Source organism: Microtus oregoni, unplaced genomic scaffold, assembly GCF_018167655.1.
Source record: "Microtus oregoni isolate MIOR12 unplaced genomic scaffold, Mior012 000001F_ref0000356, whole genome shotgun sequence".
NCBI classification, from domain to species: Eukaryota; Metazoa; Chordata; class Mammalia; order Rodentia; family Cricetidae; genus Microtus; species Microtus oregoni.
In genome coordinates, this window is record NW_024543060.1 from 37804057 (window position 1) to 37829075 (window position 25019).

The 25019-nt window shown below is 40.1% G+C and overlaps 1 non-coding gene across 1 annotated transcript; it reads left to right on the forward strand.

Annotated features, from left to right (window-relative positions):
• The first annotated feature begins 19524 nt into the window (after positions 1-19524).
• Positions 19525-19626, forward strand: LOC121465019. Its single transcript, XR_005976604.1, has one exon. It is a non-coding gene; the product is annotated as a U6 spliceosomal RNA (small nuclear RNA).
• Positions 19627-25019: the final 5393 nt, after the last annotated feature.

Sequence of the window (25019 nt, forward strand, 5' to 3'; positions counted from 1 at the left end):
GAAGACTGGACTTTAGGTACCACCATGGGATGGAGAGGGGACCTCTTGTAGGTTGCAGACTACAGATTTTTCATTGTGTCCATACAGGGTGTTGTTCCCTTGCAACACTACAACTCCCAGCATTCCTCTGGACTCCAGCGCAAGCAAGCGCGGGACACATTTCCCAGAAGCCTTTGCATCCTCCGTTAAAAGCAAGGACAAGCCACGAGTTCGCCCCTTCCCTTCCCTTCTTGTCCCTTCCCTTTGTCCCTTCCTTTCACTTTTCCTAGTGTGTTTTCCCCTCCCATTAAAAAGTGTACCACGTGGTACCGCCGCGTGTCTGTGTCTTTTCTAGCGTAACCCTCGTCTACCCGGCAGGAATTAAGAACAACATATCCGCAGGAATTAAGAACAACACAGGGTGTACAGAAGGATCCACCTCATGAGGACCTTTCTACTACCTTATAGATAGGTGATGTTTCAGCATGTAAATTTGGGGAGGACACAAATATTCAGTCAATAACATCACAACATAATTTTTATAGGCTTTAGATATTTTTCTTTAAGAAGTGGCTACATAATTTTATTAGTCCTTTTAACTTATATCTAAAAAAGTATAACTATAAAGAAGACAAATGTAACTATCCTCTTGTCTTCTACTATGTAGACTCAATCATGATTACTTTTAAATATTTGTATTGATACAAAGTAGTTATAGTGATTTTTTCTATACTACTGTGTTATTGATAGAACAACTATCACAAGATTCTGAAAGATCCATTTATTTATATGTCTTTTAAATGAACTTTAAAGTCATTTTATTAAGTTCTTACAAAAATCCATGGAGAAGCTTTTTGAATTGTGTGGATCATAAAACAGTTTGTAAAGCATTGATGTTTTCAAATAGAAAAACTATTTTCTTTATAATTCTCAAAAGTCTTTCAGTTTTTTATCCATAAATATATCAAATAATTTGAGTTGGATTATATTATGGTACTTAATGATGATTTAAAAATTCTTATTTTTTTCTCATGCATCAAAGTGATTATTGCCGATGCACTTGGTTCCTTTCCCATTGTGTTTACGCTGGAGCGTTCGGACACTTTATCTAAGTTAAATGATAAAATAGAAACAGATGTCCACCTAATCATTTTCTTTATTATGCACACAATGTATGTGTAGATACAATTGTGTTTGAAAATGTGCATGTAAGTGTGCATGGACATGTGTGAGCGTGCATGGAAGTGTGCAAGGACATGTGTGGATGAGCATGGAAGTGTGCAAGGACATGCGTGGGCGTGCATGGAAGTGTGCAAGGACATGCATGGGCGTGTGTGGAAGTGTGCAAGGACATGTGTAGGTGTGGAGGCCAGGCCTCAACATTAGCTATCTTCCTTCTTTGTTATCCACCCTAATTAAGAACATTCTTTCTTTTTTAAGATTCAAATATAATCCATCTTTTGAGACAGGTTCTCTAACTGAGCCCACAGTTCATTGATTAGCTAGAGCGGCTGGCCAGCAAGCGTTAGGGATCCTGTCTCTTCCCTGCCACCCCCAGTGGCAGGGCTCCAGATATTCCTCACCATGATAGGGTCTTCACGTGGATGCTTGTGATCCTAACTGAGGTCCTCCTGCTTGGGTGAAGGTATTTTATAGACTGAGCCATCTCCCAGCCTACAGCCATGTTTTTTTTTTTTAACTGAAAGAACACATTATATTAATGATATAATATTTCCTTCTGTACCTCACCAAAGAATCTAAAATGCACTGATGGAAACCATAATACAAAACCAGATGCTGTAAAAATATTATTTTTGCATTCAAGGCACATTTAAAACCAATAAAAAAAATCAACTCTAAGACACGTGCTATTAATTAAAACACAATGAAAGATCAGCTCAATTATTTTGCAATGGTGGCTCCTCGCAGACCTCTGTGGCGCGAATAACTGAGTGCAAGATGAGCTACCCTAGATTTCCCATTTCCCCTTGTTGCCCACTCAGCCTCTTTTTTGGCTGCTGTGCTTTTTACCACTCCCGCTTATTTTTATTCTGGCTTCTGGATGCCTGTGGCTGTGTATGCACCAATGTTAAATAAACAGTCTACGTCCTCCAGCTGGATGCCCTGCTTTTTGAGAAATGTCTGTGGTTTTATTGCAACAAGTCCTAATGAAAGTTGGTCCAATTACATAAACTTATTAAATATTATATGAATCACATTGCTACCACCACTGATGTATGTTGCGATTCATCCCCAGTTTAATGGCGATAAATAGTCATTCCCCCAGACAGGAAAGCTTTTGCAGATGGCTACCTCTGCTCCTCAGCTGGCTGCTACTCCCTCAGAAAGCTGACTTGGCTCCACAGCCCTGGAAACTACAGTCTAACCAGGATGCTGATGAAGAGCGAGCCCGACACAGTGCAGAAAAGGGACTCATTTATCACAGGGCAGAATTCTTCCCATCTGTAGGTGTAGGCAGGAAAGGCAGGATAATGGCAGGAGCAGAGTTCAGATGGCGGCTTTACTTCCTGTAAAAATACATGTGCTTAGGCCACCAAGATTCCATTCTTGAACAGCAACAGCCATGCCTAGACTCTAAACAATGTTATGATTTGTTTTAGATATTTGTATTGATTAAATTCATCCTTTGACAATATCATACACACGAACACACACACACACACACACACACACACACACACAACACGCACACATTCTTATCCCCTTTCTTTTTTCTCCTTTCTCCCTTCACCACAATCCTCCTCCTCCTCCCTCCTCTCTACAGGTCCCCTCCCCACATTCATGTCTTGTTTTCTGATCCACTGAGTTTAACCAGGGTTATCTGTGGAACTGCAGGCTAGAAACTCATGGCTAGAGTTTCGCAGGCTCACCAGTGTTTACACAACTGAAGAAAATGTCTGACCTTTCTCCCAAATCCATCAGTAGAATTTAACAGTCACCAGTAATTCAGGGAGAGATAGGGCCCCATGAGTCTTTCCTCATCCATGGCTGACTGCTGAACCCTCTACAGGTAACTGCTGCTTCGCAGTAACTGTATCATGCTCTGAAGACAGCATTTCCTAGCCTATATCCTCAACTTATTTTCTCTCTCCCTCCCTCCCTCCCTCCCTCCCTCCCTCCCTCCCTCCCTTTTCCCTTCTTGTCCTGTTCTTTCTCATTTTCCTCCCTCCTCCTCTTCTTCTTCCTCCTCTTCCTTCTCACGGCTCCTTCTCCTCCTTTCTCTTCTTACTTTCCTTCTTTTCGTACTCCTCCTTCTCATTGATTTTGTGAGATATGGTCTTGTCGTGTAACAGGGTTGCCTCCAAATGATGATCCTCATACGTCAGCGCTCACTACTTGTTCTGCGTTTATAGGCATGTGCACCATGCCCAGCTTGAAATTGATTTTTATTTGGATTTTGAAATGGCTTTCAGGACTGAGGTGTTAAACATAATGGAAGCCTCATTAGCTTATAATTCCTGACCTTGCTTTTCATAAGGTCAGAACTCATTTGTTGGAATATATTCTAGGTTGCCTAGTTAAATGTCAATCATATTATCTGAATTCCTCTTTCATGTCTTGTCAGAAAATTGTGGGATTAACCAGAGCCTCCCAATATCCCTTTGCTGCCAAATTCAGATCATCTCTCATTTAGTTTGTTCTTTAGCCAAGGGGCTTGATAAAACCTATTTATAAATGGGCTTACCCAGTTACTGATGGAAAAGACAAACTCTGAGCTGAGAATAAGTGATTAATTCCTGGAACAGCTGGCCGTGTGTGTGCACGCACGCACCTGAGTGTGTTTCCCAGAAAATCTCTGCAATTTTTCTCACTTTATTATAGCTTGATAAAACCCAAATTTAAATTTAGTCTTGCAGCTGGTAGTCTTATTCTTATTCATAACAAACCTGGAAGTTCAAGAAGTAAATTTAGTATTACGTTTAAAAAGCGTTCTTCGCTTTTCTTTAAGAGAAGTCTGTGTTCTTACATTGCAAAATTCAGTAATCTGGTGTAATAATGGGCAAAAAGGAGGAAGATGGGAGTGAATCAAAATGACTAAAGAATGAATTCTGGGAGAATCAGCAGGCACGTGTATCAACTCATTTAATTCTGGCAATAGTGTCTTGTATTTTCTACTGCACGGTGTCAACATTAAGTGAGAATCCACGGAGCAGTAAGCAATATAACTTGACTTCCAACCACATCCACGTGAACATTCTTTTCTTTCTTTTAATGCTTTTCTCGACTTACTCATTGGCTATGGCTTCGTAGGATGTGTTGGCCACTATATCAGAGGAATGAGAAGAGGGCTTTGCTTTCTGTACTTTCGCTCTTAGAGCTGCAGCATCAGAATTTAGTTATAGATGTAGAAGTGATGTGAGACATAATATTGTAATCAAAACTAACTTTGGGCCTCTGGAAAAGTCCATCTCTGAGAAAAGGCAACATTGGCTAGTCCCCTACTTTCATGGAGAGAGTTTCCTCATTACAGAATGCTCAAATGGAGGTTTTCTTACACAGACTGTAACAATTTGCTGCCCCTGTTCACACTGCCATTTTGGCTTTTCTGACATCAGCATCCACTCTATAATCTATGTCACTCTGAGGGTTTTCTTTCTTATCACAAAAAGCTAGAGTAGCTTGCCTTACTTTTGGTCTGTGTATTGCTAATTTTCAGAGACAGAAATATTTGCTTTTCCTGGTGAGGTCACTGTAAGAACGGCTTTACACATAGGATTTTAAATACAGCCTTTGTCCTCTGTTTTTCTCAGCTAATTCACGTGTTCGTGCTGCATCACTGATTCTTGTGAAAGAATATGTAGAACCTCGACTACAGCAGGAAGTTTGCTGTTGCCTAACTGCAATGGCTGAGGTACTGACAGGACATGGAGGCTTGAAAAAAGAGCTTCTTGCAAGGCTCTTATCTCCTCTCTCTTTCTGAAACAGATTTGAAACCATCAAGAAGGGGTCTTTATTTTATATTATCTCTCACGATACTAACATTTATTTGATTTCCTACTCTTGTGGAGAGCGCTTATTTGTGCTCATGGTAGTTTGTGTTTTGAGTTGCTTCTTTCACTGTTAATCTCTTCAACTGGACTGCAAGCCTTCTCTGCCTTGTTCAACATTGTACGCACAGCATATAGCCATGCTCTTGACACTCATCATCTGTGTGTAGAGTGAATGAATGCATGTTAATTATGTGGTTGTCTTCAGTAACTTACAGATATTTTCACTCAATATTCAACCAGATCGTTATATTATAAAAGCAGGATATTATTACAATATAAAAGAAAAATACTTCAAAATGTTTTGTGAAGACTTCGTGAGATTGAAAGACACGGAAAAGCTGGAGCAAGGAAGAAGAGCACATACACATAAGCACAGCCATGAGCTTCCCTTGTTAGGCTTCTCCTGCTTGTAGAGCTTGTATCTTTCCCCTGCCTTTCTTTTGTTTGGTAGAAAATGAAAGAGGGTAGAAAACATAGAAACATTGACATAGTATTTTGTTCTTGCTCAGAAGTAATATAAACTATCCACTTACAGTAAAAGACTAATATGGATGCATTAGCCCATTTCAGGTCAAGTTCATTCTTCAATCCATTATAATATGGACCCAGCATTATGATATGGGTCCATTTAAATCAATCCAACACAAATTTATCGACCACTTTTATGGGCGATGAAATGTATGTGAATCACTTAAATAAGATAAGTATTGAAAAAAAAAGTAAACGTGGGCTGTTTCCCCAGCCACACACATACCAGAACGCAACAAAATTGCAGGTAACAAATCTTTAAAAATATCTAAGAGTCTGAGACTCTTTTTATAAAGATAATCATCTCTTCTCCTCCTCTTCTTCATTCTCTTTCTTTTTCAAGCTTGTATCTATCTTTCCAAGTTGACGAGCTGAGTCATGAAATGATAACCATGAAAGATCCCAAAGGTAACTCATATATTAAACTTTCAAATAAGAAGTCACTCCATCGATGTCTTTGGATAAGTGATTATTCTTTTGTTGACCACTCTATTGGTGAACTTTTGCTTCTAGAAATACTAGGGGAAAAGATTCAGTTTTTTTTTTTAACCAACTGAAAACAAACATAAAAATTCCTAGTGAATTAAGGCAGTAATTTCCCGAAGATTCCTTTGGAAAGTGGCCACAAGGAAAGCAACAACAAACAGTCTGTTTTTGCTACTTAAAAGACGAAACAAGCAAGCAAACAAACAAAAACAACCCAAACGTTCATTGTTCAGAGGAAATGAAAGGAAGCTACACAGAGTAAAATTACAACTACTGAGTGTTGCATGGAGTTTGTTATGTCCATATTTGACACCTGAGAGCAGGGAAATTGCTCAGTGGTTAGAGCATCTTCTGAGCAATCATGTGGACCTGCATTTAGGGTTCCACATCCGGGTACACAGCTGGATATGTTGGCACCGAACTGTAATCTCAGCTCTAGGAAGGCAGAAATGAGAGACACCTGGGGGTTGTTAGTCTGTCAGCTTAGTCAAATGGATGGGCTCTCAGTTCAGCAAGAGATTATTTCAGAAAACGAGGTGGAGCACTTATGTAAGATGGGGTTCAGCAGTAAAGATCACCTGTTGCTCTCGCTGAGGACCCAGCACCCACACAGTGATTCACACCCATAACTCATAACTCTGTCCATAACTCCAGTTTCACCCATAACCTTAGTTCCAGGAAATCCAGCCTGATGCATATACATACATGTAAACAAAATGGTCAAGTATTCATACACATAAAAATAAATTAAGGAAAAATCAAAAAACAAAGGTGGAGAATGATGAAGACATTGGATATTGATTTATTGGCTCCGCGTATGCACACGCATATTGCACACCTGTATACACACATTGCATGCTCATACAGATGTAAATATTGTGCAAGGCATGGTAGCTCATCCCTGTAATCCCAGCACTAAGAACCCCAAGGCATAGGAATTACTATGGGAACAAGTTTAACCTGAGCTACACAACAGGTACCAGGGTGGGCCAGGGAGAGTGAGAGCCTATCACAGAACAAACAAAATGTGAGCATTCTGCCCATGCTTATTGTACTGTTATTCATTAAATAAAACAACTTGTCTGTCAATTCATAAATTGAGATAATAGATATAGTATGTAATTATATATAAATAGATTATATACAAAATGTATACAAATTATATATGTATTTATTATGATATCTACGTCGAACCATGATATATGTGATATATATCAATGTGGTGGGTATATACCTGCATCCAACACATACAGAATAGAAAGTTATTCAGCTTTTAAATAAAAGAATATGGATGCATCTGGAGATCATTACATTAAGTTTAGTAAGTTAGACAGATAAAGGCAAATGCTTCATGTTCTCACTTGCGTGCAGAGTCTGAAACAGACTTACAGAACTAGAGTGTGAAAAGTTGGGTGTCAGAGGCTCAAGGCAGAGGAAATGCGTATTATATTTTAAAGAATACTAAGTGACATAGTATCCATCAATTCTAGGGATCCTATGTCTAACATTGTGATTGTGGTTACACACACATATACATACCACACACACAGAGAGAGAGAGAGAGAAATGGTAACTTGTGACATGGCAGCTGTATAGATAACATGATTATAGTGATCATGTCATATTGTGTACACAGTGTATATCTCAAAATATGTATGTTCCTCTTCAACTTTGGTCAATATTTGTGCCCCTCATTTTTATGCCAATGTCTCTTGCCTCGGACTAATAGAGCTATTTGTTTTTTGTAAAGCTCTGTTCCCTCATCCAGTGACCTATTTCCTGGTTCTGGAGAAAGGGCAATGCTCTTTAGCTCACTCAGCATACACTACAGTGCATGAGTGTCTTCTCCAGTCAACATTTACCTGACGGCCACCTGTTAGTCACAATGGAAGATGTTCAGCTGCACACGGCGAGACACGAATATAGAAGAGGGCAAACTTTTTTCAAGGCTGTTTGCGTGGGAAACATATTTCTGTTTTGTCAATAAACTTGTTCTTGAAGACTTTTATACATGTACTTTCTTGTGCTTCTTTCTTAGCTAAAAATGATCCTTGTAAATTTCCTTACAAGCAAGTGGAAGATTTTGGCTCATCACTTGCTTGTAATTACACACACACACACACACACACACACATGCACACACACATACACACACACACACACACACACACCGTCCTTTCTACCAGTCTGTCTTGATTTCTGTTGGGATCTAAGGTGAACATCTCTAGGAAGGGCAGCTGTGTTTAGAGCTCCTGGTATTATCAAGCCCAATACTGTCTGATGGCATGTGCTGAACCTCACCACACTTCTCCTTGGTCATGGAGAATGGGTTAGGTGATGTTTTCCAATCTGAGCTACTAGTTGCAGAGGTTCCCTCCTTGTACCTTTGTTCTATATAAATCTGAGCCAATTCATCATAATAGGTGGAGCATCTGTGGTGTATAAGGCACTGAGCTAAATGTCAGAGATTATATCTAGAAGTGGTGATTGTCTGTTTTAGCCAATCTTACAAATTCATAGAGATATAGTTATTGACATAAATGGGAACATGTTAAGAATCTTGAGTCTGTCTCATTATTGGATGGTTTCTGGGATATTGTTTAATTTTATTGAGTACAGAAGACTAATTCATTTCCTAGTTTTATTACAGGAAGGTTTCTGTTGGACACCCTTTCCAGAATTGAAGCCTCCCTTTCTTTACTAAACTTAAGTATTAATTATCATTTAGTACAGTGTATGTTGTATTTATTTTTCTTATCTTACTTATTTTTCTTAGTATTATTTATCTTCTGTTCTATGAGGCTAAGCTTTAGTCTAGGCTCTTTCCCCAAGAACTTAGTAAATATAGGAAACAGTGAATGAATGAATGATGGAGTATCCAAATAAACTCATCCTTTTTTAAATGAATGCTTAATCTACAGCTTAATAAAGTTGCTTGAATTCACAAGCAAAACAAAATTGAAGAATCCTACCCTCATGTACTTTATATTTGGTGAGAGCTATTGATCATTAAATAGTTGTATAAGTATATGGCTACAAATAACATTTGTACATGTTGTCTCCAAAAGTCACCAACAACTACCGACTCATCACACTGAGAACTTTAAATTGCCCAGATCTGTTTTTTAATGGACACCGAGGAGATTTATCCTCACTAGATTTATGATTCATTAAGCGCAGACTTTCCTTGTTATTGTTTAAGAATAAAAGGGCACTGTACTGCCCGCTTCTAGTCTGCCCAACATCTGAACAATGGGATGGAAAAAGTTAATGTTCTAGGCTAACCATGCCACCGTCTTTGCTGTTTCTAACTTTTGTCTGGTGGAGCGCTGTTCACTTGAGAGCTGTTGGAACGTACGCAACTCCAGATGATACACTCAACTAATTTCTTTTCAATGTGGTGTTGTTTATTTCAACAAAAAGTGAAGCTTTGGAACTTCTAATTCTGTGACACATGTATCAGATTTCTCTGCCTTAACGTGAATTACCTAAGCCTATTGGATTTTTTGTTTGTTTGTTTTTTAATAAAATACAGCCTAACCTGAACATTCAGTTTCAGGGGAACACACATTTTACTCAAAAAGTATTTTCAGTGTTAAGATTCAATTTTCATGGATGGGGCAAACACTTTTCATGCGTGTGGAATTATTTTTAAAGTATGTCAGACAACAATTGCTTGTTTTCCTCTAATGGTCATTTGCCAAGGAATACAAATAATATTTGTCTGGAAGTTTCATCGTTGGTTAAACTCAGGGCTATGACCCCACTTCTACAGTTCATTTCCTACAACAAGCAATCTTCCAAGTGGCACTTGGTAAATAAAGTTGTCATGTGTACTGACAGTAATACGCGAACCACCACTACCCACAGGCCCTCCTCCCTTCTCCAAATTTGATAATTTGCATATAAGATTTTTTAAAGCTCTGAGTGCATACCAGCTGCAGTCTTTAAAGTCTCATATCATTTTGTTAGCACAATGCCTGCCTACGTGAGCAAAAACATGGGAACTGCATCCTAATGCCGTTGACAAGATTTTTTATTTTCATGATTACTTCTCTGCCTTTTTTTTTTTTTTGCCTGCAGGCAAAGGTTGGCATACATGTCAAGAGAATGTTCTCCAGCTGGGGCCTGCAGTACAGAGAATTGTATATACCAGGGGGCTCCTGGGACTCTAGGCAGATTATTATGGTAATATTGGAGGCTGCTGTCCTCTCCCTCCCACAGCTGGGCCGCCTCTCTCATTGTAAGTATTGAAGCAATATGTTTTGCAAATTATACGTTGGGAACAACAGGGACCCAGTAAAGTGAGGAAAAAGAGAAACATTGCAAAATGTTGCCTTTAATATTATATTTTTCTTGTTCATCAAGCAAAATAAATTAAAGCTTTAATTTTTTTTAAATTAAATGAGGATCATATATTGAAAAAGAGCTATAAGAGTAAAAACTTAATATTGATTTTATTGAGTGAGAATTTTAAGAAAATATCATTACAGAGAAATTAGACAGTAGCCTGATTCAAGAGAATCATGGTAAGATTACATAATAGCCTTTATTATGGATTTCAAAAATCCTTTTGAGTCCAATGAAGCTGGGTTAGCAAAAACTGCACAAAAAATATCATTTTAATTAGTGCTAATGTGATCTCGTCATGGTCCAGCTGTTTCACACAGGATGCAAATGCGTATTACTTTATTAGTAATGCATCTTAAGAAAAAAATGTCACTTCTGATTTCAAACATTTGTCATTAAAATACATTTTAATACAATAGTTGAATAACATGATTGATTTAGCCAAATGAGGCATCACTGAAACCAAGGCAAAAAACATTTAAAAGCCTTCTTAATTGAGGAGGAAATGTCCCTCTGTCTTGCCTTCCTTTCTAGAAACATTAATAACAAAGCAAGAGTTAGATCTCTACTGAGAATTTTGGGGACATGTGATAGAAGAGGGAGTTAACATCTCAATAATTCACAAAATGATATTCTTTCTTTCATACAACTCAAAGTCCACGCCTCACAACTTGAAAGTTGTAGGTGAATTTTAACAAATGCTGAGCTATTTCTGTCTGCAATAATGAATTTAAATTTATTCATCAGCAAACACTTCCATGTCTCTCTCAATCAAGAGTCCACAACTCATTCTTTGGCATTCAGCTTTCATTATTTTAGCCAGTATTAAACTTTTCACTGACATATGAAATCCTGCGCCCATAAAAAGGGAACAAAATTCTGATTTTATACTTAAGAATATGGCTCAAATACATCCCAGAAATTTTTATTTGTTTTTACCGAGACTGAGCTTTCTCACATGGGAATATAATCTTAAGTACAGTACATTTATTTGTAACACTTCTTCTATGCTTTGACTCCAAACCTATAAAACAGCTCACCATGAACAATCCTGTGCCAAATTAATATATTTATCCACTCTATTTATTTGATATCTTGCCAGTATATTTTAGCTTGGTATTGATTGGAATACCCACATACAGCTTGCTCCCCTCAGCTAGACGGTCACTGAGGAGGAAGTTAGTAAATCAAAGGCTGGTAGGAAGTGGTGTTCGGCATAAGTGCCACCCTCCATGATCTTTATCTGGACTATAGTTATCTTTTCAAAGGGGTGATAGTGAGAGAAAGGCAGAAATTCACTATTGTTTTCAGCATTGTTTCTCATTATTCCAATCATTGTCTCAGTGTTTAATCAAAGAAAGAGCTCAGCTCAGTTGTCTCCAGGAAACTCTTCTTTTCTGTTTCAAGGCTTTGCTGTGTGGTGCAGGACAACTCCATATTGCTGTGGAAGAAAGTGCTCAACATTGTCAGCCCATGGTGTCACAATGTTCCATGTGATCCTAGTAGATGGAAAATTAGGTGAAGTCATGAACCGCCTAAGCCTTGTGTCCCTGTGTCTTTAGACTATGCTTATTCCCAAATTGTACAACTAACATGTATGTTACTAATTATGGGTGACTTTGAGTAGTGTACCCTTATTTTGACTTTGAGTTTTTGTTAACATTGAACACTTTCTTGGTGTTTACTTTCCATTGCTGAAAATAGCTGTGTCTTCTGCCTGCTCACTCTGCTACCACACGGGACCTACTTAGGAGAAAATCCATAGGAATTAAAGACCAGAAATGGCTACGGGATTTTTTTTTCTATTTACTCCATTACTCAGAGGGATGTTGATTAAAATATGTCCAGGCCCAAGTCTGGGTTTCTGTTATACAAAAGATGTAAGTCCCATAAAGCTAAGATGGCATCCAGAGCCTAGATGAAAAGGGACAAACTCAAAGTGGCTCTTGGTGTTAGCAAAATGGATGGCAGCTATATGGGCCACCACTTAATGAATGGTAGTTTTCAATAACAACATGCCATGTTGGAGGATACTGATAAAATTTGGAACGTACAGTTTTATTTTTATTGATTGTCTGTTGTACATGGCTAGCTATCATCAGGGTTCCAGTGAAATAGAAGATAAAAACACCTGCCCTCAAAAGAGCGTACAGTTTCATTAGAAGGCTAAATATTCATTAAAGGATAAAGTATAAGGCAAAACATCTATCTAATAACTGAGCAGCATAAACTTTGCGAGCTCACTATAAGCAAAGCTATCTAACTAGATTTCAGACAGAAGAGAGAACTGTATAGAAATGTTGACTTCTGGGATGGAATTGTTATGCGACACTGTTTTGGCGAGACATCCAAGATAAAGAATCAGTCACAGACCAGAGTATGGATACTACCAGGCACCAACACCCAATGGGTTTTATTGTGGTTACTTACAGGGCCTGAAATGACTCAGAGACAGCTGCATCACCAAAGCTCAGTCCAGTATGGGTGGCAGCTAATGAAAGCTGGAAACCTGGACCTGCATGACTTGCAGACAGCTCAATAGTTTGGAGGGTGATTCCTCCAAGTAGCTTAGTAGGTCTCTGCTGCTTCTCCAGGGCACCTGGTTTGAGCCTCTCATAGGCAGCTCTATTTGTTTGAGAGTCTCTCTCTCTCCGCAGCCTTTGCCATTACAGCTTAGTGTTCTGGGGGAAAAGGGTCTAATGAATCCAGTCAGTTTCAGGGACTTCCTGAAGCTAATGGCTTGGTTATTCCCAAAGTTTTGAGAAGCTTCCCTGCAGGATAGAACCTTACACCTCCTTCTAGAACATCCTGTGTCTTCTCTCCGAGAAATAATGTCTCATCCTGGAAAAAATGACAAAAATGACCATGCAACAGGAGAGAATAAAGATACTGGAATGAATGTGGGGATGTGATAGAAACATTGTGTGGAATTTCTGAGTACTAAATGAAAATATTTCAATCACTTAAATGTTTTACTGGGCACATTCTTTCAGAACACTGTTTCTGTAATAGTTTTGAAGAGCTGTACGTGGGTCTGAAGCTAATATCCTAGTTTTATGCAATTAAAACCAAAATTGTTTTGACTCTGCTAGTGATTGATAGCTAGTGAGAGAGATAAAGACAAGGAGCACACAATGTTCAAAGTGCTTTTCTGAGCCAGACTCAAGGAAGGGTCAAATCTTTTGTCTTACAAGCTTTCTGAATTTGAGTGTCTATGAGTATATCTTAGAGAATCTGCAGGTTCAATTAATATTCCTAGTCATATTAATGTACAGTTAAATTTTAGTTCCACTGTAAGATTTTGCACAGTTGCAAATTGAGATTGCTCAACTAACAGGTAACCTTATATTGCAATATCAGATTGGAATCCATGAAATTCCAGCTAACATTCATATAGTCTTCTTAGAAACCAGATATAGTACTGTGTTATTTCAAATTTGTTATCCTTTTAGTTCCCATAATACTGTTATAGAAGTAGCTGTCCAGGTTTCCAGCTTTCATTAGCTGCCACCCATACTGGAGTGAGCTTTGGTGATGCAGCTGTCTGTTTTTCTATTATGTGGGTGGTGAGTAAGTCAACACAAAGAGGTTTATGATTATGTAATTTTCAGGGAATTAAATAAAATATTTGAGGTTTAACTTTTTTTATTCTAGGTACCTCTTCTATACTTCACAGTTGTTTGTCTCTGGTGCCCAGGGAGATCTTCGTACAGTTTCCTTATTGAACAGCTGGGTAGCTGAAAGGAATAAAAATTCATTTTCCAATAACATAAGGCAGGAAAAGTCCACTACTGCTAACACTGAATAATTCACCCGAATCCTTTCTTTAAAATTGTTTCTGCTTAAGTAGCATAGTTATGTGAAGGTTTAGAGGTTGTGTGCTAATAAATACATTTAGAAAAAATTAATACCACGTTAGAGATCTGAAGTGGACATTATATCTAGTTTATGAAAAACTGGGACAGCATAAAGGTCATGGTGAATTAGGTATGTGAGCAGTGACGTCAACATCTTCCATTCAGACTTTTCAGTAAAACATTGATAGGCATCATGGATAGGCACAGGAACTCTGGGGTTGAGTTACCTAGGTATAAATCTGAAGTCATCATCATTTCTTCTTCTTCTTCTTCTTCTTCTTCTTCTTCTTCTTCTTCTTCTTCTTCCTCCTCCTCCTCCTCCTCCTCCTCCTCCTCCTCCTCTTCCTCCTCCTCCTCCTCATATTCTCTGGTCTACTCCCTTGGAGGTTCCAGTCTCAGGTACACCCAGACCTGCAGATGTCTCCGCTTAGGCTTACTCTCTCGGAGGTCGCAGACTCATTCCCGAACAGGCAGAGGTCTCTGGTTCCTTCAGTAGTAATTTTATTGGCTGGGCGTGGATAGGCTCATCCTGCTTACCCTCTTCACCTCCCCTGTCGCCATTGCTCTCACTTCTGTGTGTCCTTTCTGCATCAGGACACCCAGATTCTGATGACATTACTGTATCTTCTGCTTTCTAATTACATCTGCCTAAGATTTCAGCTCACTGTATCTCAGTCCTGCCTTAGTCATCTCCTTGCATGTGTGGGCTGCTTTTCCCCTGAAAGGGCTGTGGGCTGAGAGGAAGATCCTTCAACTTTTCAAAGCCAAGATGCAAATGAACTAATTAAACTAAAGTAGCAAAGTAGGCAGTTTCTTGGAACTACAGTTTGTATTTAAGTAGTCGATTTCCCCCTTGAAACTACAAGCTTGAGGTCAACTGGGTGATGTTTTGTTGGACATCAGACCCCTCATATAGAGCCTTTCAGACCATGTAGTTTGAGGTCACTGGAACCCCAAGAAATCTTACACTCTCTCCATCTGCAGAAAACCAACCCTGAAGGGAACCACAAAGGGATGATGGTGTAGGTGCTCATATATTTTGAAAACAAATATTTCCAGTTGTCATGGGTTCTTAAAAAAAGATAAAGAATTTTTTTTAACTCTTTGTGAGTGTTTTTAGCTTTGTGCCCTTGGGTTTTGCTTAGATCAGAGAGCATTTTACAAAAAAACAAAAACAAAAAACAATGATAGTAAACTATCTTAAAATTTAGAGTTATATCTTAAAATTGATAATTAGTATATTTGAATTTTTTCTGTGGTAGTGAAAGAAAAAAATGCACTTTGTTCTTCACATTCTTGAAAATTTACGAGAAGAATCAGCATGGGATTAAATAAAAGAAGATCTCTAACTGCTCCGAATTCCTGTTATATGTGCTCTATGAAAAGGTTTCCTGAGGGACTTTTATTTGCTGAGTCTTTATCAATTTTATTTCTCTCTGTGTAATGTGGTACACTGTTGCTATTACTATTGTTTATCTCCACATCACTACTGAAGGCAGCATTGTATTTTCCTTTGCTAGGTTTTCTCGTCCCCTTTAAATCGAATACGAGGAGCATCAAACTTTAAATATTTATGGTGGAGAGCATTATAAGAGGTGCTCTCCTGCTCTTTTTAGCCACTTCTAACAGGAAGTATTATAACAGATGAATATGAGGAAGTTCGGAGAATATTTGTCTTTTCTTGATGTTTTCATGCTGTTTTCTAGTTGATTTATCTCATTATTTAATGCCAAAATGTGAGACCTGATAAAATAATAATGCAAAATGCTGTATGCTTCCTTGGCTTTTATTGTATCAATTTGTATTGAAAATACATAAAATATTTAAAAAATAATAATGCAAAAATTAATTAGGTCTGATGAACACTGGGGTGTTTGTCTTGGCAGGCCTTGAATAACTGTGTTTTTGTTCTCAGGAGTGCATAATATTGATTTAGAAGAAACAAAGACATGGTTGGAGAAAGACTAAAATATCATCTGTTGCCACTGGCCCCCAAGTGCTTTAATTTTCTCCAAGAGCCCCACAGAGTCTTTATGAGTTGTCAAAAGGCATGGATTAATCAACTAGCATTCATTGCAGGCAATTTACCAAGTGCGCTTTACCTGCGTATCCAATCTAATCCGCCTAGCTCGGAAGTTGGAATTGAATCTCACCTTGAAATGACCAGTTATCAACTCTCTCTCCATTTAAGAACAGAGCCTGGCCAGATTATAATCCTGACATGTGCCCTCCTACTGGGCTAAATTTTTCATGAATGCTACCTATGTTTCCACACTAATCCTTTTAAATAATATTGCTTATTTAGAGATGGTCGAACAAAGTGTATGGAGGTCCAGAATCTTGTCCAGGAATGAGTAGGTAAAGTTGCTCACCACCAAGCCTGAGGACCTAAATTCAATCCCTGGAATCCCATGAGATCCACCTGGTGAAGGGAGAGACCTGGCCCTTTAAGTCATCCTCTGACCTCCACATGAATTACAGGTGGCACATGTGCCCCCATACTCCTAAAAATAAATTATTTAATTTTTATTTCTGAAAAGCAAACAAAACGTTCAGTGTCTTAGGGTTTCTATTGCTGTGAGGAGACACAATGTCTACAGCAACACTTTTAAAGGAAAACATTTAATTGGGGTGACTTCCTTATTGTTCAGAGTTCTAGGGTCCATGATTGTCATGGTGGAACATGGCAGCATGCAGTCAGACATGGTGCTGGAGCTGAGAGTCCTACATCTTAATAGGCAGGCAATAGGTAGTGTTCTGAGAAACTGGTTGGTATCTTGAGCATAAATGAGACCTCAAAGCTTGCCACCACAGTGGCATACTTTCTCTAACAACCTCACACCCACTCCAACTATTATACCACACTTCTTAATAGTGCCACTCCTTTCAGGGTCCATTTTCTTTCAAACTACCACATTCAGTACTGTACTGTTTGTGTTGTTAGGATTAGAATTGAAGAACATTAATTCCAAGGTCTACATTAATACTCCATGCAGCTTTAGTGTCCTTGGCACTGGCTGCCTTAAAAAAAAATTCAACATATAGTTCCCATGCTTAATACTTCCAACCAACTGTTATGTACCACCACTTCCCAGCAGAGAATCAAGAGTTGTTAATGATATATAAGCTGTCATCTATACTTTCATATAGTTTGAGAGGAAACCAGATATAAGACAATTATGTTGCTTCCTAAAAATGGGAGGATGCTAAGACAATGGGATATTGAGATGTCCCCCATAATCTTGGGCATTTGAATACTTCATCCCTAGTTGGTGGTGTTATTTGGGGAGGTTTAGGAAAAGTGGCCCTGTCAGAAGACATATGTCACTGTAGGTGGTGTTTGAGAGTTTACAAACTTATGTCATTTCAAGTTCACTCTGCTTTGTGTTTGTGGATCAAGATGTGAACCTTCAACATCCTGCTCCTGACTCCATGTCTTCACTCTGTCATGATGGACTCTAATCCTCTAGCACTGTAAGCTCCAAAACACCCTTCGTTTTATGCATTGACTTGAACATGGTGTTTTATCAGAGCAAAAGAAAAGTAATTAATACAGATGCCCATAAACAAAGCTGCAAGCATGGAGTGAAGCTGGCCTAAGAGAAAAACAATATATAGTAGAGGTGGCAGAAGAGATCTGGAGGGATGAATCTATCTGAGATCTTTGTAGCCCAGCCAGTTTCATCATGAGCCTCAAATACTCTGTTATAAACTATTATCTTGAAGGTCTCGCAGTCTCCTCTCTATGTCTTCCTGAAGTTTTTTGATCTTATCCTGGATGATTCCTGACTTTTTGTCATAAAAGCAGCACCTTTCCTATAAGAACAAGCAGATGCCTCCCTTTTTAGCAGTTCGTAGGTCTAAACCTCTTCTGTTTGGAGGCAAAGACAATGTTAGATTAAGTACAGAAAAAAACAGGGAGAAGAGATTCTGTGTAGGGGTCAAGGATAAGGTCACCCTGATGCTCAGGGGGCAATAGAGTGGTGATGATTAAGCTCTGGGTATTGAGCCAAGACAAGTTGTCCTCCAATTTCTTCCAAGAAGCCAGCCCCAGCACCTGCACCTGATCCTGATGGGGCGGGAATGGTGGTCTGCGGAAGGCCTGTGGAATACTGGTCAGAAGTGCCGGAAAGCATCCCACAGGTGTGGGGGATTAGGGAGTTAATGACCTGATTTTTCTCTTTGGGGGGTGTCGGTGAAAAGCAGCCCTTTAAGGCAGTGACAGTTGCCATGGCTCCCAGAGGGGGAATTTCCCCTTTCTCTACCTGAGCTCCATGGATTAGGAAGTCTACCCAGTTCCAGCTGTCCCAATCAAAGAGGCTGCAGTCGGGCAGCCATGGGGTGATCCTGAGTAAGACCATGTCTGGAGGGCTTGACTGTCAGAAAAATTAAAGCCCCTGCTTTTAAGTAGGACCTGCAGGGACTCCAAGGCAGGATTTTGTTTAAAAGAGGACTTCCCCATATTTAATGAGGATACACAAACCCAGGTATTCTGTCAATTTAATATAGTCTCAAAAAAGATCGAATCATTTTTTTACAGAAATCTACAAACTCATTTCTACAGCCTCTATAGACATGCAAAGGACCTAACTTATCTAGAATAGGATTAATAGGAAAGAAACAAATTTTCAGATTTGCAGAGCTAACAATTCCAGATTTCAAGACACAATATAAATTTACAGTATTGAGCACATATGCTTATTATTCATACCAAGAAAACTAATAATATCAATGAAACAGTCAACAAATATATAAACAATATAAATGTTCTTCAGCGGATAGACAGGCAAGTTGCTGTAGTTCCCTGTAGTTAGCCTGCAGGACTGGTTCCAGAATCCTTCTAAGACACTCAACTCTGAAGATGTTTCTGCACTTAGTAAAAAGGCATGGTGTTTGCACATAACCTATGCATATCCTAGAGCACACTTTAAATCATCTTTAAATTACTTATAATATCTAATACAATATAAATGCTATGTATATAGTTTTAATATTTTATTGTTCAGAGAATAATGACAAGAAAAAGTCTTCCATATCCGGTAAAGACAACCATTTTTAAACATTTTTGATCTTCAGTTGGTTGACTCTGATACAACATAAGTGGATAAAAAAAGCCAATAGAACATTTCCATAATAGACTTGTATTTAGCAAAGAATAGAAATGAACTATTCAAACACATCAAACATTTGATGGATTTCACAATGAGTGAAAGAAACTAAGCAATAGTAGAAACAACCCAGGTGTTAGGAATCCATGTAGCAAACATCTACTACTTGATTCCACTTTTTGTTAACCTTTGAAAATACAAGCTGTACTAACTTCAGCAGCTCATACATTAAAATTAGAGCTACAGAGATTAGCACGGCCCTAGCACAAGGCTGGCATGCAAATTAATGAATTGTCCTATAGTTTTGTAAAATAAACTGTACACTGATTTATTCTAACAGAAATCACATCAGTGACTGTGCTCCGCCTATGTGATATTTGCCACTAGTCTAATTTTCTGCTTTTGTGTCTCTACTGATGATGATCATGCCCCCTTCTCATTTCTAGAAATGGTTGAAGCCTGGCTTCCATTCACTCTATATTCTCTTTTTCTTTAAGATTTTAATGTCTGGCCCTGGAGGTGTGGATGTGGGAGAGCTGATCTGCCCCTCACTGACTGCAGCACTCAGGAGAGTGGGTACTGCTCCTCACCTGGGCAGCTTGGTGGAGCTGGCCTTGGTGCTGAGGGTGCAGGAGAGCTGGCCCTGATGGTGCTGGAGAGGTTGCCCTTGCCAGCTCTCCCAGGTAGGAGAACTGACCCTGCCCCTCACATGGGCAAAGCAGGAGAGCTGGCCCTGATGGTGCTGGAGAGGTTGCCCTTGCCAGCTCTCCCAGGTAGGAGAACTGACCCTGCCCCTCACATGGGCAAAGCAGGAGAGCTGGCCCTGATGGTGCTGGAGAGGTTGCCCTTGCCAGCTCTCCCAAGTAGGAGAACTGACCCTGCCCCTCACATGGGCAAAGCAGGAGAGCTGGCCCTGATGGTGCTGGAGAGGTTGCCCTTGCCAGCTCTCCCAGGTAGGAGAACTGACCCTGCCCCTCACATGGGCAAAGCAGGAGAGCTGGCCCTGATGGCGCAGGTGCCAGAGAGTCATGGGCTGACAAACTCGGCTACTACCCATTCCCAGGTCCCAGGCTACTATAAGTTGACCCACCCCATGTCCACCTCATCTATGAACTGTTGTAGCATGTGGAGGGACTGTTTCTTTAGACCCAATGCTGCAGGATCTCTATGGCACAGGGCAGCGACAGGATATCCGAAAGGAGTCCCAGTATTGATTGACAGTGTAGCAGAAGCCAGAAAACCAATGACGCATTGCAATGCACATTTGTAAGTAAAGCTATTTAGGCAAAATGATACTCTGTGTGACACACTGTGACACATTGCAGCTACCATGGAGAGCTTTTAAAAATTATATATTTTTATTTATTTTTTAAACTTTTGTTTTCTTTGGCAAGGGAGGTTGCAAGGGTGGAAGGCAGATATGGAGAGATGGGTTGAGGAGTGGGATTTAGGTGCATGATTTGAAATTTACAAAGAATCAATAAAAATGTTCAAAATAAAGATTTGTATATTGTTGACAATGACAAGTCAAAAATTTAACATTATAAGCTTCTAGTTTTTAGGGACTTTGAATGCTTGAGCATTTGTATAATATAGGGTATGTTCAATATGTACAATCATTGTTAAATCATTTATACTATTAAATGTTTGATGAAAACTAAGATCTCTACATGAATTCCTTAAGGGAATGAAAAACCAATAGAAAGCAAGTAGAAACAAGATTGTTTTCAGTGTCTTGAATCTATGCATGGAAATAAATATAATTTTTAAAATTATAATGATAATATTAAGCAGTGATTATCAAATATGACTTTGTTTAAAATTTAATGGGAAGACCTTTAAAGCCACCTACTATTATCTGAGCCCTAAAGTCTACCAGAAGACCCCAAAGCTTGGAGATTGGGGTCTTTTATGGTATTTAAAATAATTTCCCCCATATGATCAAAGTTAATATCTGTTCTAATTGTACATACAATTGTAAGGTCATGAGTAATGGAATAGAAAGACTTGTCATTTTCAAGATGAATTGCCATGGGTAAGATACTAAAAAGCAGTACTCCACTGGGCTGTCTGAATATTAGAGTTATTGGATGCTAGTACCTGAATCCCACCTGCTTTAATTCTTAGTGGTCACAGAGCAGCTGAGGTGCAGAGTATATTTAAGGTATACATCAAATTTTCTAATGTGCAGTCAAAATCTTGAACTTGTGTTCTAGGATGAACTATCTCATCCATAACACAGGGACAGTACTTCAAGGTGTTTTAGTGTGTGTTGATTTTTGTTAGTGCTTTAATGATGCATGTGTGTGTGTGTGTGTGTGTGTGTGTCGGTGTGTGTCTACATATGTATGTGTCCATGTGTGTCTCTGTGTGTATTTGTGTCTGTGTGTGTATGTGTGTGTGAGCACTTGTACGGCTCGTTTTTTAAGGTGAACATTTCATAAAGTCTGTAATCATTGTTTTGGTGTTTTCTGAAACTCTTCAACTCTGGAAATCTGGATCTATAAAAGAGATAGTTTAAAAACTTTAAAATCAAGGTTTTGCCAAACTGAAAAACAAGCGACAGCAAGCTTGCTTCAGCCTTGGCCTGTGAAGATGTCTGTAGTTCCTGTTAACGGTGGAGAGGACAGGGCTGCACAGAGTTGGGACCACACCTTATTGGCTACAACCCTGGAGAGCTGGTCCTATCCCCGCTGATTCAGCACTGGAGAAGTGGATCCCTGCACCTCGCCAGAGCAGCACGACAGAGCTGACAGCTGTTGCAGGGATGTGGGTGAGTTGGTACTGAGGGCAAGAGCGTGGGAGAGCTAGTCCCGCCCTTCTTGTCTAACAAGTGGTGGGGTGGTGAGGGAAATAAGCCCTCCGCCCTTGCCCCTTACAGGCAGGAAAGCGGACCCAATCCCACAACTGCAGCACTCGAGAGAACGGACCCTGGACCTCACCTGGGCGCTGCATTAGTGCTGACCCAGTGGGTGGGGGCACAGCTGAGCCTGCCCTGAGGCCACGGGGTTGGGAGAGTTGGCTCTGTACCCCTTGTCGAATGTGGTGGTGAGGGTGAGAGACAAAGGCTCTTCCTCCTCATCCTTTTGCCACCTGTGGCAGATGAAAGAGCTGACCCCGCCCCTCACCAGGACCTTCCCATCTTGCCTGGCAACACAGTAGAGCTAACTCCACTCATAGGGCACAAGTGAGCCAGCCCTGAGAACATGAGCATAAGAGAGCTGGTCCCTACCCTCATCTGCCAGAGAGTGGTGTTAGCGAGTGAGTGATGCCCACCCTAGCTCTCCACCCCTCACCACTGGGGATAGCTGGCCCCTGGGTTTTGAGAGTTCACTGGCTTCAACACTCAAAAGAGCAGGCACTGTGCTTCTCCCAGGCAGCAGAGCAGCGCTGATTCTACTGGGAGGGGCTCAGCTGAGCCTGCCTTGAGGTCCTGAGAATGGGAGAACTGACCCTGCATCCTTTCTTGCCATGTGGTTGTAAGGGCAAGGGAAAGATGCTCTTCCCCTTTGCCTCTTGAGACCTGCTGCAGGTGAGAGAGATGATTCTGCTCCCCACCAGATGTAGCACTCAGGAAAGCAGGCCCTGTACCTTGCCTGGGCAACCCAGAAGAGCTGACCCCATTGACGGGGGCCCAAGTGACCAACCCTGAAGACGTGGGAAAAAGAGGAACTGGCCCTGACACTGCATAGGGTGAGCTAGCCAGGGTGGTTCTGGGGAGATCACACTGATATTGAGGATGAGGGAGAGCTGGCAGCCTGACAAACCCAGCAACTACCCAGACCCAGAGCCAGGGCTGTGAGTTGCCTGTCCCATCATCATCTACCCAATCTGTGATCTGCTGGAGCACCTGAAGGGGCCACACCTGCAGACTCAAAGCAGCAGATATTCATGACACTGGACAACAACACTGAAGCTACCTAAGGGGAGCCTCAGTGAGAGCCCAGTGTCTATGGGGTAGCAAAAATCAGAGGCCTCGAACTAGACCAATGACTCATTGCAATGAACACTTACGAGGATGGATAAATGGACTACATGGAACACTGTGTGACTGGCTGGGCCACACTACAAATTCCACAACAAGATTTTTCTTTTTTTTTTTCTTCCTCTTTTCTTTTCTTTTAAATTTTAGTTTTTTCATCCTGCAGGGGCATTGAAAAGGTAGGGGTTGGGTGTTAAGGGATGGGGAGATGAATGGAATAGAGAGGCATGATGTGAAACCCACAAAGAATAGAAAGGTTAACTTGGAAAAAATATCAGATTCACTTTATATTTTAAGAAGTCCAAACTGTTGAAGGACTGTGTAATGGGATGTCATCTTAAAATGAGCAGGGCTAAGGTGAAAGGAGGCATTGTCAGCATCTCTGAATTAACCTTTTCCTTTGGAAAAAGACATTTGTCTTATCAGAAAAGCATTGGCATGAGGTACTATGGACTTGAAGGCTAAGGGGCCTCAAATAAGATTGTGTTGTCTCACTTTTGCTCAGGAACTTATTGAAATAGACTAGTCGATGAGGTTAAAAACAAAAACCTCATTAAAAAAGTAAGTCTTCCTATAGGATTTTAGTTTGACTGTTGAATGTGATCTTTTTCTATAGCAACGTAGGGGTCACCAAAAGCGAAGATGACGATCAGTGTCTCATAAGCACCCAGTTTGAGTAATGTAAACACCAGCCTGTGCCAAGTCTCCCTGGGACTGACTCAGGTTGGCTACGGTGGAACACTAATATAAATAGACACATGCTTTTAGTCAGACTCTTATCATTTATGAGCCAGACCTGCACTACCGCCTAATAAATAAGTTCCTGCTGCATTTCCGATCCCACCCACTTCTCTGGTCAAGACTACTCTGTCACTCTTGAGAGCACACAGAAGCTTTTAGTCTGATCAAGAAAACTTCCCGCTTGGATGTGCAAACCCAACCAACCTCTAGCTCTTTCTTCAAACTGTGCTGCGTGGCAGGAGGCTCTACTCCAGCTCCATGCACCTACGTCTTTGTGAGCATTTCCCTTTTATACCTAGGCAGCCATCTAGTGTCTCTTGAGCCCCGTGTTCTGCTCTGCCACCAGGCCACGTTCATGTTGCTGTGACCAACACTGACCACAAGCAACTTAATAACATGGGGTTTAGATTTCAACATAGGAATGTTGTGGGATGCAAGCGTTCGATGCACAGCAGGCATGATATTTTTACATGCAAGTGACTAATGAGAAAATTGGGGGGACCCGGGCATATAGCTGGGAAGAGGACGAACTGAAGTTAATATATCTTGATTTGATGGCAAAGCCCAGGCTTTTCCCAGAGTATACTGAAAATGGGCAACATGACCAGTTCTTTTGGATGGCATTTGTTTTATGTTGCTCTGTTAAAGTTATTTGAATTGTGGCCATTTTAACCATTATAGTTAGACTATTTATTTCAGCTCTCTAGTTTCCCAAAAGCATTAATCAGAGTTTCCAAAATATTTTTAGAGATCCAGCATGATGTTTATGTTGCTATAATTTATTTTTCTAAAATGATGTATTTTTGTTTTTCATGTGTATGAGGGTTTTGCCTGCATGTTCTTATGTGTACCACACAGGTGCCTAGTGCCTGGGAAGGACAGAAGTGGGAACTGGAGCCCCTGGAGCTGGAGGTATGGAGTCTGTAAGCTGTTGTATTCATGCTGGGAACTTAACCCGGGTCCTCTACCAGAGCAG